General features: G+C 40.6%; 1 protein-coding gene across 4 annotated transcripts in view; it reads left to right on the forward strand.

Moving 5' to 3' along the window:
* The first annotated feature begins 2,169 nt into the window (after positions 1 to 2,169).
* bmpr1ba (bone morphogenetic protein receptor, type IBa) overlaps positions 2,170 to 16,456 on the forward strand; it is a 471,306-nt gene continuing 457,019 nt past the window's right edge. For all 4 annotated transcript variants that reach the window (XM_068046063.1, XM_068046061.1, XM_068046079.1 and 1 more), the window contains exon 1: positions 2,170 to 2,342. The gene's annotated coding sequence lies outside the window, so the exon portion shown is untranslated. The remainder of the gene's footprint in view (positions 2,343 to 16,456) is intronic.

The following is a 16,456-nucleotide window of genomic DNA, read 5'->3' on the forward strand; positions in this document are numbered from 1 at the left end:
CTATATGGACTTTAAGAAGACATTTAATACGGTTCTGCATAAGAGTTTATTCATCAAAAATGAAAGCACACAAAATTGCAGGTTGCCTTATAACATGGGTTTGTAATTGACTGGGAGGTAGGAGACAGAGAGTAGGAATAAAGGGAACATTCTCTGATTGGTGGGGTGTGAGAAGTGGTGTGCACCATCTACAACAGGGTTATCCAACAAATGGCCCGCGGGCCAGGATCCGGCCTGCCAAAGGTTTCCATTTGGCACGCAGATGTATTTCAGAGATGAAAAATATTCCATTGTCTTCTTCTTCCAGACTAGCATTAAAAAACAATTGCGCTGAGTTTCACAGCTGACAGGTCCTGACATCGGGTACAGCAGTTTCTGAACTTCAGACAGATTCGGAGTTTTCCGACGAATTCTGACTTTTTTTAAAAGCCTGCCAGAAAACCCAAAATTTGTCCGAAGTTCAAAAACTGCTGTTCCTGATGTCAGTGCCTCTCAGCTGAGAAAGTCAGCATGATTAAAAAAAACAGACCAACCTCAAAGCTGCTCTGCTGAGCGCTTCTCCTCCCTGTAACTGTCAGAGAGAGAGGGAAAGAGATGGGGTGGGGCGGGGTGGTGTGGGGAGAGAGACAGGGACAGAGAGAGGGACAGAGAGAGAGGGGTGGGAAAGAGAGAGAGACCAGGGGGAGAGAGACAGAGACAAAGGGAGAGAGAGGGATGGGTGGCGGACACAGAGAGATAGAGGGACAGAGAGAGGGGGGACAGAAAGAGAGAGAGAAACTGAAAGAGGGGTGACACACAGAGGGGGGAACAGAGAGAAAGGGGGACAGAGAGTGAGGACAACATGGAGACTGAGGGAACAACATGGAGGGGGGAATGAACAACATGGGGGGAATACAGGGAGAGTGTCAGAGACAGAGAGAGGGAGAGCGATCACTCCTGACAGATGAACATCTATCTGGAATATTCTGCATTGCTACAAGAAGTGTGTGGGCAAACATTGACTACTTGTGCAAGCAAAACAAAACAGGTATCTCACTAAATCAGTGTCCAACATAGTGATGAGAAAGTAAGTCAATAAATTAATCTCATTTAAAGCTTCATCGCAAAAATGCACATTTGTTGTTGTTTTGATGAATTGTAAGATACATTTTGAATGCCACTATCTTTTCGAAATTGTCTCACCAGCTCCCTATTTAAGACAAAAATTGTAACATTTCCCCCCCCCCCCCGCCACGTCCCACGCAAAATGGTTAGACAACCCTGATCTACAAGATGCAGCACAACAATTTGCCAAGACTCCTTCTACAACACCTTCCAAACTTACAACCTCTACCATCTAGAAGAACATCACCTGCAAGTCCTTCTTCAAGTCACACCCCATCCTGACTTGGAAATATACTACCGTTCCTTAATCATTGCTGGAACAAAATTCCTTCCACAGCAATGTGGGTGCACCTATGGCACACAGACTGCAGCAGTTCAAGAAGGTGGCTCACCACAACCTTATCAAAGGCAAACAGCGATGGGAAATAAATGCTGGCATAGCCAGCGACACTTACATTCCATGAACAAATAAAAAAAAAGTTTGACCCAACACAAAAGCAAAATACTGTGGATGTTGGAAATCTGAAACAAAAACAGAAAGTGCTGGAAGTACTCAGCAGGTCAGAGAGCATCTGTGGAGAGAGAAACGGAGTTAACGTTTCAGGTCGCTGTGAGCTTTTATCAGAACTACAGTACTAAGGGAGTGCTGCACTGTTGGACGCTGTCTTTCGGATGTTAAATTGAAGCCCCATCTGCTTGCTTGTGGATGTAAAAGATCCCATGGCATTATTTCAAAGAAGAGCAGGGGAGTTATCCCCGGTATTTATCCCTCAATCAACATCACAAAACCAGATTATCTGGTCATTTTCACATTGCTGTGAAATATAATGAAAAATAATGGTGCCCTCCAAACATGGCACTCGTAGAACAAAACAAGGCAGGACGGCCCATTGTTTTAAAGAGAGGTTAAGTTGACTTGGCCCATTCCAGCACTATTGCCGGAGATTGCCGAAGCCTGGAAGCTGGCGGGGAGCTCGGGCGAGGAGCTGCCTCCGGAGACTGCCGAAGTGGTTCGGTGCCTTGTGTTGCCGGAGATTGCCGAAGTGCTGCGGCTGGTGAGAGCCCGGAGCCCGAGACTGGTCTGTCAGTCACTGGAGAAGCGCAAAAGGAGCGAGAGCCAAAGGGGGTCTTTTAACCCATCAGTGCAACAAAGCTCCTGTGCTCCACTGTGAAGTGGGCTCAAAACAAGAAAGAAGCATTCAGCACCGACAGGAAAATAATTGCTAGAGAGGCGAAGGGTGAGTGCTGAGATATGTGGAGTTTGCAGTGAAGGTACCTGTGTGTGTGTGTGCATAAATGTGTATAGAAACATGTCAAAAAGTAAAAAGGAGGCGCTCGTTCTCTACGCTCCTGCCAAATAGCATTTATTAAAATATTGCAAAAAGTCTGTTTTACGGTTTTAAGAAAATACCACCACAAAATTAACAATAATGGGATTACTGTGGTTATTATTTCGAAGTATTAATATGCATCCAGATTACGAATATGTTATGAACCTAATCGATTATAAATGCTAGTTTTATTTTTGTGCACTTATAATTTCAAAACACCATTCAGACTTGAATTCTAACATGCAGAGATGCTTTAAGGACATAATTTTAGTGACACAAAATAGAAATTCCCTTCTTTGTCAATAGGATTTTACTCAGTCTCAAATATTGGAAAAGGGAATACAGAATATAAAGATGGAACAGCTTGTTTCACGCAATGGAAGATCTTTAATTCTAATTGAGGGAAGTTGTTGAGAGTTTTTTTCCTCACAAGGAAGTGATTTTTACTGTTCTTTATCATCTTTCCTCTTAGGAAGCAGAGTTTGATTATGCATGTACACACTGAGCATTTATCTGATGTTCTTTTAATAAATGGAAAAAGTGATCAGCATATTACAACCCAACTTGACTGATCAGCTCAATTAGAAAATAGTGCAAGATATTTCTTCTGTCATACAACATGGTGTTCTTTATCAACATATTCTTCATGCAAAGTGGCTCAGAAGAAAATGAACTATAAAAACAATGTTTTTTCTCCTCAAGTACAGGAATGATGGATTGAAATCGATGGATATTGGCTGTCTTTTCTTGTTCCCACTTATGAGGAAGATCTCAGTAATTGTCTTTAACTTTGTCTGGCGTACGGTCATGGTAATTCAGAAGAACATGCTTAATAATTCACCTTGTTTAGATGGCCTCCGTTGACTGAGATTATAGCAGTCAGGACATAATAGTTCCATGCTGAAGTGCTACTTTGCATGACTGTTACGGCCAGGTGAGAAAGGGGTCCAGGGGTCTCTCACAGCCTTCACCTGGTCTTACCGTAACAGGGTTTTACTTTTAAACACACTGCTTTTAGCTCCCTCTTGGTGAATCCTTGTTCACCGCTTTCCAACTATAAGGCAAAGAAACCAGCACAAACAGATTTTCTTAGGATTAGAGAAGAAAAGTTGAAATTTATTAAACTTGAACTTAAATTCTAATTTTGTTGATGCCTACGGATAAACGATGCACCCACGCTAGCATGCATTCCACGATACACACATGCAAATAGAGACAGAAAAGAGCAGAAGAAAAATATAAAGTGGAAAAGTTTGAGGCAATATCTGAAGAGTTTTTGTAACGGTTCTTCGAGCTCACTGTAGAGTCTTTGATTGTAGGTAGATCTTGCTTTTCGTTGGGGCCCAGTATTCTTAAACTTGTTCACTGTAGGAGACTTTTCTGTCTTGGGGTTCATGTGTCTTCAGTGGATTCAGAGGCTTGTGAGAAAGAGATGGGAGTAGACAGGAGAGATCTTCTCAGTCCAGGAGCAAACAGTCTTTCTTTGAGTTCAAACTCTGTGGCTAGTTCAGAAAAACCTGGAGCAGCCAGTTAGTCATGTGACTAGCTGGTTTCACCAGTTTGTGGATTGTATCAGTAGTGGATTAGCAGTCTCTGGAATGCTCTTCTTACACACAATACCAGGTGATAAAAGTCCATTTTAGGATACGTGGATAAGGGAAGTAACCTCTCTTGTCCCTATTGGTATGCAAATGTCCTCCATCCAAGTCTGGCAGCCCTTGTAACAGGCCTTCTCTTCCTCCCAGCAACAATTTAAAATTTAATGTTCATATGGTGAAATTAATATGCCTCATTCTTGGAGGGTGGGGATTACAATGCATTACAATGACCAATTAACAATATCATATTCAATTTCATCTTAGATCTTTCCTGTCTGTCTGATGTCAACAGTAATAACTTATTAGGCAAAATCAGCTTGCAGATAAATATGATAACTGGCAAAACAGCTGTCGATAAGGATTGAAGTTTTCATTGATCATTTAAATATTTTAAATAGGTGATGACTTCTTGTTCTTTAGATGAGCGCAGGAATTGGGAGTCATGAAAAAGAACACAAATCTATGAATGATCCATTGTTTACACCACCTAGATAACAAGCTATTCAGGAATTATATTGATAAAGTTCTTTGCATGTTATGATTTCCTTTTTGCAAAGAATAATAGATGTGATAACTGGTGTCAATTATTTAGCAGATCTGCATTGGATATCTGTTGATTAATGAAAATCGAGTCATGTGGAATTACACAACACTTGAGGACTGTAATTCAAAGTGGTTTACTTTTCATAATCATTGAGTTGTATCTTTTTGAGTGCTCCTCATCATGGTAATGCAGCTAATAGCAGTTATTTTCTTACTGTAATTTTAAAGATATCCGTCTGCAGTCAGTCAATCCCATCCACCCCATTATCTTGGCGTAAAAAGTCCTATGGCATTATTTCAAAGAAGAGAAGGTGAGTTCTCTCCTAGTGCGATAGCATCTTTCATGTCCACCTGCGAAGGCTGACGGGGCCTTGTTTTAATGTCTCATCCCAAAGACGGCACCTCCGACAGGGCAACGCTCCCTCAGTACTGCACTGGACATAAGATGACATTAATTACTGAAAATCCAATATATGTAACAAAAGTATGAAAATACAGTGCTGAATTTGTACCATTTTCACATAACTACTCCCTTGAAAGATTATTACTTTAAGAACATAAGAAATAAGAGCAGCAGTAGGCCATTCGGTCCCTTGAGCCTGCTCTGTCATTCAATAAGATTATGTTTGTTTGATCGTGGCCTCAACTCCACTTTCCTGCCCACACCCCCCCCCCCCCCACTTTGTAGTATAAAGATGTAAAGGGTTAATACAGAAGACAGTGAGAGAGACCCCTCCCACTATAAGAGTGATGATGCAGCTAGAGAAGAAGAAGGAGCAGTGCAGAGGATGCTAACTTAGGTTGTTTGAGGATTGGGAGTGTATATAGTGTAATGTAAATAATAAACAGTTCTGAGTTAACCTTTATCTGAGCCTGAGACTTTCTCCAGCTCATTCCTGAAAACTGTACGTGGTACTCCATGTGTGGTCTCACCAACACTCTGTCCAGTTGTAGCAAGATTTCCCTACTTTTATATTCCATCCCTCTTACAATAAAGGCCAACATTCCATTTGCCTTCCTAATGACTTGCTGTACCTGCATGCTAACTTTATGTGATTCATTAAACTATTAAATTGGAGATGGAAAATATCATCAAAAGGGCATGTCTCTTACATGAGGAATTTTTTGGATGCCCAAATATGCTACATCTACTGCATTCTATTTGTCTATATGCACAGTCATTTCCTTAAACAAATCAGTCAATGTTGATCCATCCCTTGCAATCTATGTTGACTAACCGTTTTAGTCACGCCTTTCATATAGTCACTAATCTTATTCCACATTGTGATCTCTAGTAACTTATTTATTACTGATGTGAGTCCGACCAGTCATTAGTTACTTGGCTTATTCTTTCCCCCTTTGTTAATGGAGTATAGCTTAGCTTGATGTGTTCTGGGTAAATCATGCATGAAGCTTAATGCTAAATACAATGCAACTTTCCATGTAGATAACTTAAAATTGACCATAAATTACAATAACAAATAGGTAGATTTATGGTGTGTGCAGAAATTGGGGTTGATGCTAAAGGCAAGATTTCAATTTTTTTTATTTCTTTTAGAATTGTGGTAAAAAGTTTTCTTGTTTTTCTGATTATTTAAATTTTGTGGATGATTATTTGCAAGTCTGTTCCCTCTGAGAATGGTGGATTTTATTTTTCAATTACACATTAGTAGCTTTTGTCAACATCGATTTATTTAACATTGCTAAGGTTTAATTGATATCTACAGTATTTGCTGGCTTATTTTGTAGAGTGTGATATAGTTTCAGAGTTCCTTTTTTAAACTGAGACCCACTGCCTCATTTGGAGTGGATCCTCAACCTAGAGTCATTTGTAGAGTCTTTTACGACACAGAAGGAGGCCATTTGGCCCATTGACTTCATGCCAGAACTTTTGAGGGCCTCCTGTTATGTGGCATATATTCTTCCCAACATGTACTTGATGCTTAATCCCCTGGTTTGCTGCTGTCTCTTTATGTGGTGTACTGTTCAATCACATCTTTTTTTGTAGTTATGTTGTATCTCTTACCATGTCTGTAACGCTTCCATAAATAGTTTAAAACCAGACTATTGTCAGTACTGTATGTAATACGGGAGGGGAATAAATATTTAACTCAATGATTATTATGTTTCTCTGAGGCTGGTGATGAAAATGATACCTGGAGGGAGTGAACAAGTATGATTAATGGTTTCTACCTAGACCTAACATGCATTGAGGGAAGTCAACAAACCAAATGTTGTCTCTTCAGTGGCAAATAGCAGACCTTTATACTGCTGTTCAAATGTTGAAATTTCTATAGCGAAAACATGACTTTATGACATATTCTGTGGTCACCTTTTAATTGGGGGGGGGAATAAAACTAAACCATATCTGTCCAAGACACAACTTCCAACAACCATGTTATTGTTATTGCGCTGGAAATACATGCAAGTAGTTAAAAATCCATACCAGGTAACTGTTTCTTGTACAGAATGGATAAGATTACACATGGGGATAGGGGAAGGATAGGAAAAAGAAAGACTTGCATTTATATAGCACCTTTCACAACCTCCAGATGTCCCAAAGCAGTTTTCAGTCAATGAAGTGCATTTGATGTGTCGTCACTGTTGTAAGGTAAGGAGAATGAGGAGTGGGATATGCTTTCATTGAGTCTGTAAATTAGATTCTGAGACATAAGCTCCCATTCTAACTTAGTGCAGGAACTTTGTATGGGCAGGCCAGAGGGAATGCTTAAAAAAAATCGGGGAGCCTGACACCACAAAGCAGTTTGAACTGTTTATCACAGGCTATCTATAAATACTATAACATTGCTGTAAAATATAATGTATAGGTTATACTATGTGAAAATAGATACCTCCTCGTTTGCTTATCATAAAAAATTTGTGTGACGTTAGATTTGAAAACCTACTTCAAGTGTTTAAAATGGATTCTGACTGTTCCGAAATATAAGCAAATGGTAAGGTGCTATATAAATGCAAGTTTCTTCATTTATCTTTTATCTAATGAGGCCATAAATTCTGATTTGTATTTTACCTTTTTCTTTATTTCTGATCTTATTTTTTATGAAGTTTAGTTTTCTAATTTCTCTTCGTGGATGTCAGATGTAAATGGCTAGGTTGGCAGTGACATTACTGTCGTTAGCCAAAATCTGGTTCGGACCAGACTGAAACAGCAGCCATGGTTACAAGTGATTAGGATTTATTTTATACTGTGCAGAAATCTGGATTACACTTCATAAAAAAGTAATTTTTACTATGCTTATCAAATTACTTTGTAGCACTGCCATGTTTGTATTACAGTAGCTTGAGTGTTAGCACTAATTTTGTATAATAATGCAACTTCAAATAACTCAGTAGTGTCAAAATCATTGATCGTGAATTTTATTTTGTGACCTGCTAGCTATAAAAATGTCTGGACTATGTTCAACCCACTGCCATTCCAAAGAGGCAGACTGTGTACAATGCTGCTGTATTGATGAGAAAACACTTGATATTCATTGCAGCGTTAATGACTGCAATTTTGGCAGATGAGATGTTAAATCAAGGCCTCATCTGCCCACTCGGGTGGATGTAAAAGATCCATGGCACTGTTTTGGGTGTCAGCTTGTGGCTCACTGGCTAGTACTCTTGCTTCTGAGTTAGAAGATTGTGGGTTCAAACCATGCTTTAGAGACCTAAGGCTATAATCCAGGAGGCAAGTGCTGCACTGTCAAAGGTGCTGTCTTTTGAATAAGTCATTAAACTGAGGCCCGATCTGTTCTCTCGGTTATGTAAAAGACCCAATGGTGCTATTTTAAAGAAGAGCAGGGGAGTTCTCCCTGGTGCCCTGGCAATATTTATTCCTTCATCAACACAGAATCACAAAATGGTACAGCAGAGAAGAATGCCGTTCAGCCCATTGAGTGTTGAATGGATCCAAATCATCTGTTGTTTGTGGGAGCTTGCTGTGCTCAAACCAGTTGCTGCCTTTTCTACATTACAACTTTAATAGTGGCTGTAAGGTCCTGAGGTTGTGAAAGGCGCTACATAAATAAAAGTCTCTTTTATAATGGAATTGTTGGGACTTGGTGTGAATGCAGCCATTCATTCATGAAGGCAGCTCACCACCACCTTCTCAAGAGCACTTAGGGATGGGCAATAAATGCTGGCCTAGCCAGTGATGCCCACATCCCCTGAACGAATAAAAAAAAAGCCATTCATTGGGTGGGATATTGGGATATGTGATTAGCAAGTTAGATAATGTCCAGATGAAGTACAGACAGAGATGGTGATTATTACAAATCTAGGGTTGCTGTAGATATCTTCTCAAGTTCAGTGGTGTCAGACTCTTTTATAAGTGGCCTGGGCAGCTTACTTTTAGAGAAGCTGACTTATTCTGTCTTAGATCTACTGGAATGATCGTGTTTCTCAGAGATGTAACAATCAAACGCTCTTGAACTGGCTATCTGTGTCTTTTGCACCTGTATCTCCTCAATTTAAAAAAAGGAAAGACTTGCATTTATAAAGCAGCTTTCATGCCCGTGGGACATCCCAACGTGTCTTACAGCCAATTAAGAACTTTTGAAGTGTAGTCACTGTTGTAATTTAGGAAACGTGGCCAATTTTGTGCACAGCAAGCTACCACAAACAGCAATAAGATAAATGACCAGCTAAATCTGTTTTAGGTGTTGGTTGAAGAATGAATGTTGGCCAGGAATATAGGGAGAAATCCCCGACTCTTGTTCAACGCTCTACAGTTAATCTACTAACTTTGTTACTCTCTGGGCACTCTGCTCAGAGATGTTGCCACCCAGAGCACTTTGACACTTTTATTTCAAATATATACAAAATATATTACTAAAGGAATATAGAGGCACTGGAGAACATTTAAATAAAAAGATTTACAAGGATGATACCAGAACTGAGAGTTATAACCAACAGGAAAGTCTGAACAGACTAGGGGTCCTTTCTCTAGAAAAGGCTAATAGAGGTCTTTAAATTTATAAAGGAGTTTTATAGGGTTGACGTAGCAAAAATGTTTCCATTGTGGGAGAGGCAATAACTAGAGGACATAAATATAAGATAGTCACTAATAAATTCCATGGGGAATTCAGGAGAAACTTCTTTATCCAGATAGTGGTGATAATGTGGAACTCACTACCACATGGAGAGGTCAGGATGAACAGCATAGATGCATTTAAGGGGAAGCTGGATAGACACATGAGTAAGAAAACAATAAAAGTTTATGTTGATAGGGTGAGATGGAGTAGGGTGGGAGGAAGCTTCAATGGAGCATGAACACTGGCATGGACCAGATGGGCCGAATGGCCTGTTTCTGTGCTGTATATTCCATGTGATATACTGTTCCCAGGTTAGTGAGCTCCAAATTGGAGAATTATGATCTCTGTGCACTGCTCTCCCCACTTGATGTTTGTTGGTACTGCTGTTCGTAAAGAACTCCTTACAGTTGAGAGGAGAAGGAACAACAACTTACATTTATGAAGTGCCTTTAAAGTAATAAAACATCCCAAGGCACTTCACAGCAGCAATATAAAACAAAGTATGACATTGGAACATAGGAAATAGGACCATTCGGCCCCTTGAGTCTGCTCTGCCATTCATCTCGATCATGGTTGATCATCTACCTCAACGCCATTTTCCTGCACTCTCCCCAAATCCCTTGATGTCTTTAATGTCTAGAAATTTATCAATCTCTGTCTTGAATATACTCAATGACTGAGCTTCTACAGCTCTCTGGGGTAGAGGATTCCGAGGATTCAGCACCCTCTCAGTGAAGAAATTCCTCCTCATCTCCATCCTAAGTGGCCTACCTCTTATTCTGAGACTGTGTCTCCTGGTTCTAGACCCCTCAGCCAGGGGAAACATCATTCCTGCATCTACCCTGTCGAGCCCTGAAAGAAATTTGTATGCTTCAATGAGATCACCTCTCATTCTTCTAAACTCTAGAGAATATAGGCCCAGTGTCCTCAATCTCTCTTCATAGGACAATCCTGCCATCAGTCTGGTGAACCTTCGTTGCACTCCTTCCTTAGGTAAGGAGACCAAGGCGCTATACAATTGCAGCAAGACATCTTTACTCCTGTACTCAAATCCTCTTGCAATAAAGGCCAACATACCATTTGCCTTCCCAATTGCTTGCTGCACCAGCATGTTAGCTTTCAGTGACTTATGAACAAGGACTGCCAGGTACACTTCCCAATCTCTCATTATTTAAGAAATACTCTGCATTTCTGTTTTTCCCACCAAAGTGGATAACTTTACATTTTTCCACACTATATTCCATTTGCCATATTCTTGCCCACTCATTTAGCCTGTTTAAATCCCCTTGAAGCCTCTTTGCATCCTCCTCGCAACTCACATTCCCACCTAATTTGGTGTCATTAGCAAACTTGGAAATATTACATTTGGTCCCAACATCCAAATCATTGATATAGATTGTGAATAGTTGGGGCCCAAGCACTGATCCTTGCAGTACCCCACTAGTCACAGCCCTGCCAACCTGAGAATGACCCATTTATTCCTACTCTCTGTTTTCTGTCTGTTAACCAATTCTGAATCTATGCCAGTATATTACCCCCAATGCCATGTGCTCTAATTGTGTTTACTAACCTCCTATGTGGGACCTTATCGAAAGCCTTCTGAAAATCCAAATACACCACATCCACTGGTTCCCCCTCATCCATTCTGCTGGTTACATCCTCTAAAAACTCCAACAGGTTTGTCAAACATGATTTCCCTTTCATAAATCCATGTTGACTCTGCCCAATCCTACCATTATTTTCTAAGTTTCCAATGATCTCATCCTTTATAATAAATTCTGACATTTTCCTTAGTACTGATGTCAGGCTAACAGGTCTGTAATTTCCTGTTTTCTCTCTCCCTCCTTTCTTAAATAGTGAGGTTACATTTGCTACCTTCCAATCTGCAGGAACTGTTCCAGAATCTATAGAATTTTGGAAAATGATCACCAATGCATCCAATACCTCTGCTGCCACCTCTTTCAATACACTTGGATGTAGATCATCAGGACGATGGGATTTATCAACTTTCAGTCCCATTAATTTCTCCAGTACTACTTTTTTAATAATACTAATTTCTTTCAGTTCCTCATTCTCGCTAGTCTCTTGGCTCTCTAGTATCCCTGGAAGGTTTTTTCTATTTTTTTCCATGGAGACAGACATAAAGTATTTTAGTTTCTCTTCCATTTTCTTATTCCCAATTATAAATTCTCCTGTCTTTGCCTGTAGTGGGCCCACATTTGTCTTTGCTAATACTTTCCTTTTTCCATACCTATAGAAGCTTTTACAGTCCATTTTTATGTTTCTCGCTAGTTTACTTTTATATTCTATTTTCTCTTTCTTTATCAGTTTCTTGTTGCTCCTTTGCAGAATTCTAAAATGCTCCCAATCCTCAGGCTTACTACTTTTTTGGCAACTTTAAAAGCCTTTTCCTTTGATCTAATACGATCTTTAACTTCTCTTGTTAGCCATGGTTGGATCACCTTTTCTGCTGGGTTTTTGTGCCTCAAAGGAGCCATAAAAGTAGATATTAGGTCAGATGGGCAAAAACTTGGTCAAAGCGGTAGGTTTTAAGGGGTGTCTTAAAGGAGGAAAGAGTGGTGGAGAAGCGGAGAGGTGCAAGGAGAGTACTCCAGACAGAGCTTGGGGCCTAGGCAACTGAAGGCGCTGCAACCAATGGTGGAGTGATTAAAATCAGGGATGCACAAGAGGCCAGAATTAGAAGAGTGCAGATATCTCGGAGGTTTGTGGGCCTAGAGGAGATGACAGAGATAAGGAGGGGTGAAGCCATGAAGGGATTTGAAAACAAGGATAAGAATTTTAAAATCAAGACGTTGCTTGACCAGGAGCCATTGTAGGTCAGCAAGCATAGGGATGATAGGGGTACGGGACTTGGTGTGAGTAAGGCATGGCCAACAGAGATTTGGATGAACTCAAGTATATGGAGAGTAGAATGTGGGAGACCAGTCAGGAGTGCATTGGAATAGTCAAGTCTAGGGGTAACAAAGGCATGAATGAGGGTTTCAGCAACAGATGAGCTGAGGCAGGGGCGGAGGGCAATGGAAGCTCATGAAAACTCTGAAATGTGAGTTGTTGAAGTTGCACTAGAGAACAGCCGATGGTGGAAAAACCATTGTTTACTGTCAGTAGCATTTTATTGATTTAAAATCCCTTCAGAATCCTCTGATGGACAACCCAGCAGGAATTTGATCTTGGGATTAATCACATGAGCGCCACTGGCTGATATACTACATCAGTCAGATGCCAAAATTGTTCAAGTCCCTTGCAGTGAACATGATTTCTCAAGTTCATCAATCATGCAAGCTGTTCTTTTTATAGCATTTTAGAACTTTTAATGCTATCGCTTAAGGAGAATACTGTCGTACGAAGTAATCATAGCAATTATTTTATTCCAAAATCCTCCCAAATGATGTGTTTGCCTCCTTGTGATTGATAATGAATACCTGCAGTTTTAATTTCAATGCACTTAGCCATCAGAGGATTCCTATTTATGTGCAAAAAATTGTGAGGTATTTGAGAACAGTTATCAGTGGGGGCATCTGACCTCGCGTTAACTGTACTTTTAGTGCTCACTGTGCCCAGTAAATTGCCTCACATGCTGTTCAGTCAACATGTGGCATTACATTAGAGTTGTGCTTAATGATAGGTGGATTAAAACAAATTGCTGGAAAATACCAGCCGTGGTATTTTACCATTCGTAGAAGCAGTAACACTGGATGATGTGGCAGAATATTGAAAACGTTGAATTTTGTTTCACTCCACAGGGCTGTTCTTAAAAGTGTTAAAAGAGTTCAAACTAGCAGTCAGATACTTTAAAGGACTGCTCTGTCTTTATGACCCACTAGTTAGAGATGCAGCTGGCTGGTTCTGTTATGTGAAATATTTGGGGTTCTTGTTCAAATTATGACCTTGTCCAACAAACTGTCCGTCATGAGGGGCGTTAATATTTGATATATATTTTCAAATCTCATCCTCTCTCCCCCTTCCATGTTTCTCTTCCTTTCTCTCAATTATTTTTCTCAGCCTCCCATTGTTCACCGTTCTCTCTTCACAGTCAGCCTCACTGTACTGCAAGATGATACACTGAAGGAAGGCTACACCAGAACCCAAAGCAATAATGAGAGCTCGCCAGTAAAACTAATGCATCAGGGCCCTTCCAATTTTTTTTCCACAGCTTAAGGTAGGTTCATAGTCCTGCTAAGAGAAACAGACTTCAAATTTTTCAATGTTCTGCCAGGTTTTCGAGTTTTGGATAATGTCATTGCCCTACTAATGGTAAAATGCTAGTTCTGTTTTTTTTTCCTCCATTTACATTAGACAGTTACAGATTTGGATCTGCCTGAGATATTCTCCTGGGTACAGCAGTACTGGTCACTCCCATAAGCGGTCTGAACATCCTGCTTAGGAGTTTGCCCTTACCATCCAATATATAATTACATAACAGTGTAACCTGGCAGTATAACAACAGGAACCCTTTCCTACAACAAAATAATCAATTTAGCACTTATTACTAGAGGGCCAGTAAATTAAAGTGAGGAAGTTGTGCCATAGCTGTACAAAGCCCTGGTTAGACCACATCTGAAGTACTGTGTGCAGTTCTGGTCACTGCAACTTAGAAAGGATATATTGCCCTTGGAAGCAGTGCAGCACAGATTACTAAAATATTACCAGGGCTCTAAGGGTTAGATTATGAGGAGAGATTACATAAAGTAGGCAGTTAAAGGGGTGATTTGATTGAGGTGCTCAAGATTTTGAAAGCAGTTAATAGGATGGATGGAGAGAAACTGTTTCCACTGGCGGCATAAACTTGTGATCAGAGCCCAGCCATTCGGGAGAGAAGTTAGGAAGCACTTCTTCACACGAAGAGTGGTAGAAACGTGGAATTCTCTCCCACAAAAGCAGTCGATGCTAGCTCAATGAATAATTTTAAATCTTGAGCTGTATAGATTTTTTCTGGACAAGTATATTATTGGATATGGGGCCAAGGCAGGTCGATGGAAATAAGATGCAGATCAACCATAGAATCATAGAAAGTTTAAGGCACAGAAAGAGGCCACTTGGCCCATCATGTCTGTGCCGGCTGAAAAACAATCCACCTATTCTAATCCCACTTTCCAGCATTTGGTCCGTAACCCTGCAGATTACGGCACTTGAGGTGCTTATCCGGACTCCTTTTGAATGAGTTGAGGGTTTCTGCCTCAACTACCCTTTCAGGCAGTGAGTACCAGACCCCCACCACCCTCTTGGTGAAAATGTTTTGCCTCATCTCCCCTCTAATGTTTCTACCAATCACTTTAAATCTATGCTCCCTAGTCACTGACCTCTCTGCTAAGGTGAATAGACCCTTCACCTCCACTCTATCCAGGCCTCTCATAATTTTGTACTTTTCAATCAGATCTCCCCTCCGCCTTCTCTGTTCCAAGGTGAACAACCCCAGCCTATCCAATCTTTCCTCATGGCTGCATTTTTTCAGTCCTGGCAGCATCCCCGTAAATCTCCTCTGTACCCTCCCTAGTGCAATTATATTCTTTCTGTAATGCGGTGACCAGAACTGCACACAGTACTCAAGTTGTGACCTAACCAATGAGTTATACAGTTCCAGCATAACCTCCCTGCTCTTGTGTTCTATATCTCAGCTAATAAAGGAAAGGATTCCATATGCCTTTTTAACCACCTTATCGACCTGTCCTGCTAACTTCAGGGATCTGTGGACATTCACTCCAAGGTCCCTCACTTCCTCTACACTTCTCAGTATTTTTCCATTAATCGTGTATTCCTTTGCCTTGTTTGACCTCCCCAAATGCATCACCTCACACTTCTACAAGTTCAATTCCATTTGCCACTTTGCTGCCCATGTGACCAGACCATCAATATCTTCCTGCAGCCCACAGCTATCCTCCTCACTATCTACCACATGGCCAATCATATTGATCATGTCCCCTACATTTACATCCAAACCGTTAATATATACCACAAAAAGCAGGGGACCCAGCACTGAGCCCTACGGAACACCACTGGAAACAGCCCTCCAGTCGCTAAAACAGCCATCAACAATTACCCTTTGTTTCCTGCCACTGAGCCAATTTTGTATCCAACTTGCTGCATTTCCCTGGATCTCATGGGATTCTAATTTTAACCAGTCTACCATGTGGGACCTTGTCAAAAGCCTTGCTAAAATCCATGTAGACCACATCAAACTGCACTACCCTCATCTGTCTTCCTTGTTACTTCTTCAAAAAATTCATCAAGTTGGTCAAACAAGATCTTCCCTTAACAAATCCATGCTGACTATCCTTGATTAACCAGTGCCTTTCTAAGTGACAGTTTATGTCTCTCAGAATAGATTCCAATAATTTGCCCGCTCCTGAGGTTAGACTGACTGGTCTGTAATTATTCAGTTTATCCTTCGCTCCCTTTTTAAACAGAGGTACAACGTTAGCAGTTCTTCAATCCTCCGGCACTACACACATATCCAGTGAGGATTGGAAAATAATGGTCAGACCCTCTGCTATTTCCTCTCTTGCTTCTGTTAACAGTCTAGGATACATTTCATCTGGCGCTGGTGATTTATCAACTTTCAAGGATACTAATCCCATTAATACTGCCTCTCTCCCTATGTTTATCACATCCAATACTTAACACTCTTCCTCCTTAACTACAATATCTGCATCGTCCCCCTCTTTTGTGAAGACAGATGCAAAGTATTCATTAAGAACCATACCAATATCTTCTATTCCTACACATAGGTTACCTTTTTGGTCTTTTATGGGCCCTACTCTCTCCTTAGTTATCCTCTTACTCTTAATGTATTGATGAAACATCTTTGCATTCACCTTGATTTTGC

The sequence above is a fragment of the Heterodontus francisci genome, chromosome 1 (genome assembly GCF_036365525.1).
Source record: "Heterodontus francisci isolate sHetFra1 chromosome 1, sHetFra1.hap1, whole genome shotgun sequence".
In the NCBI taxonomy this organism is placed as follows: Eukaryota; Metazoa; Chordata; class Chondrichthyes; order Heterodontiformes; family Heterodontidae; genus Heterodontus; species Heterodontus francisci.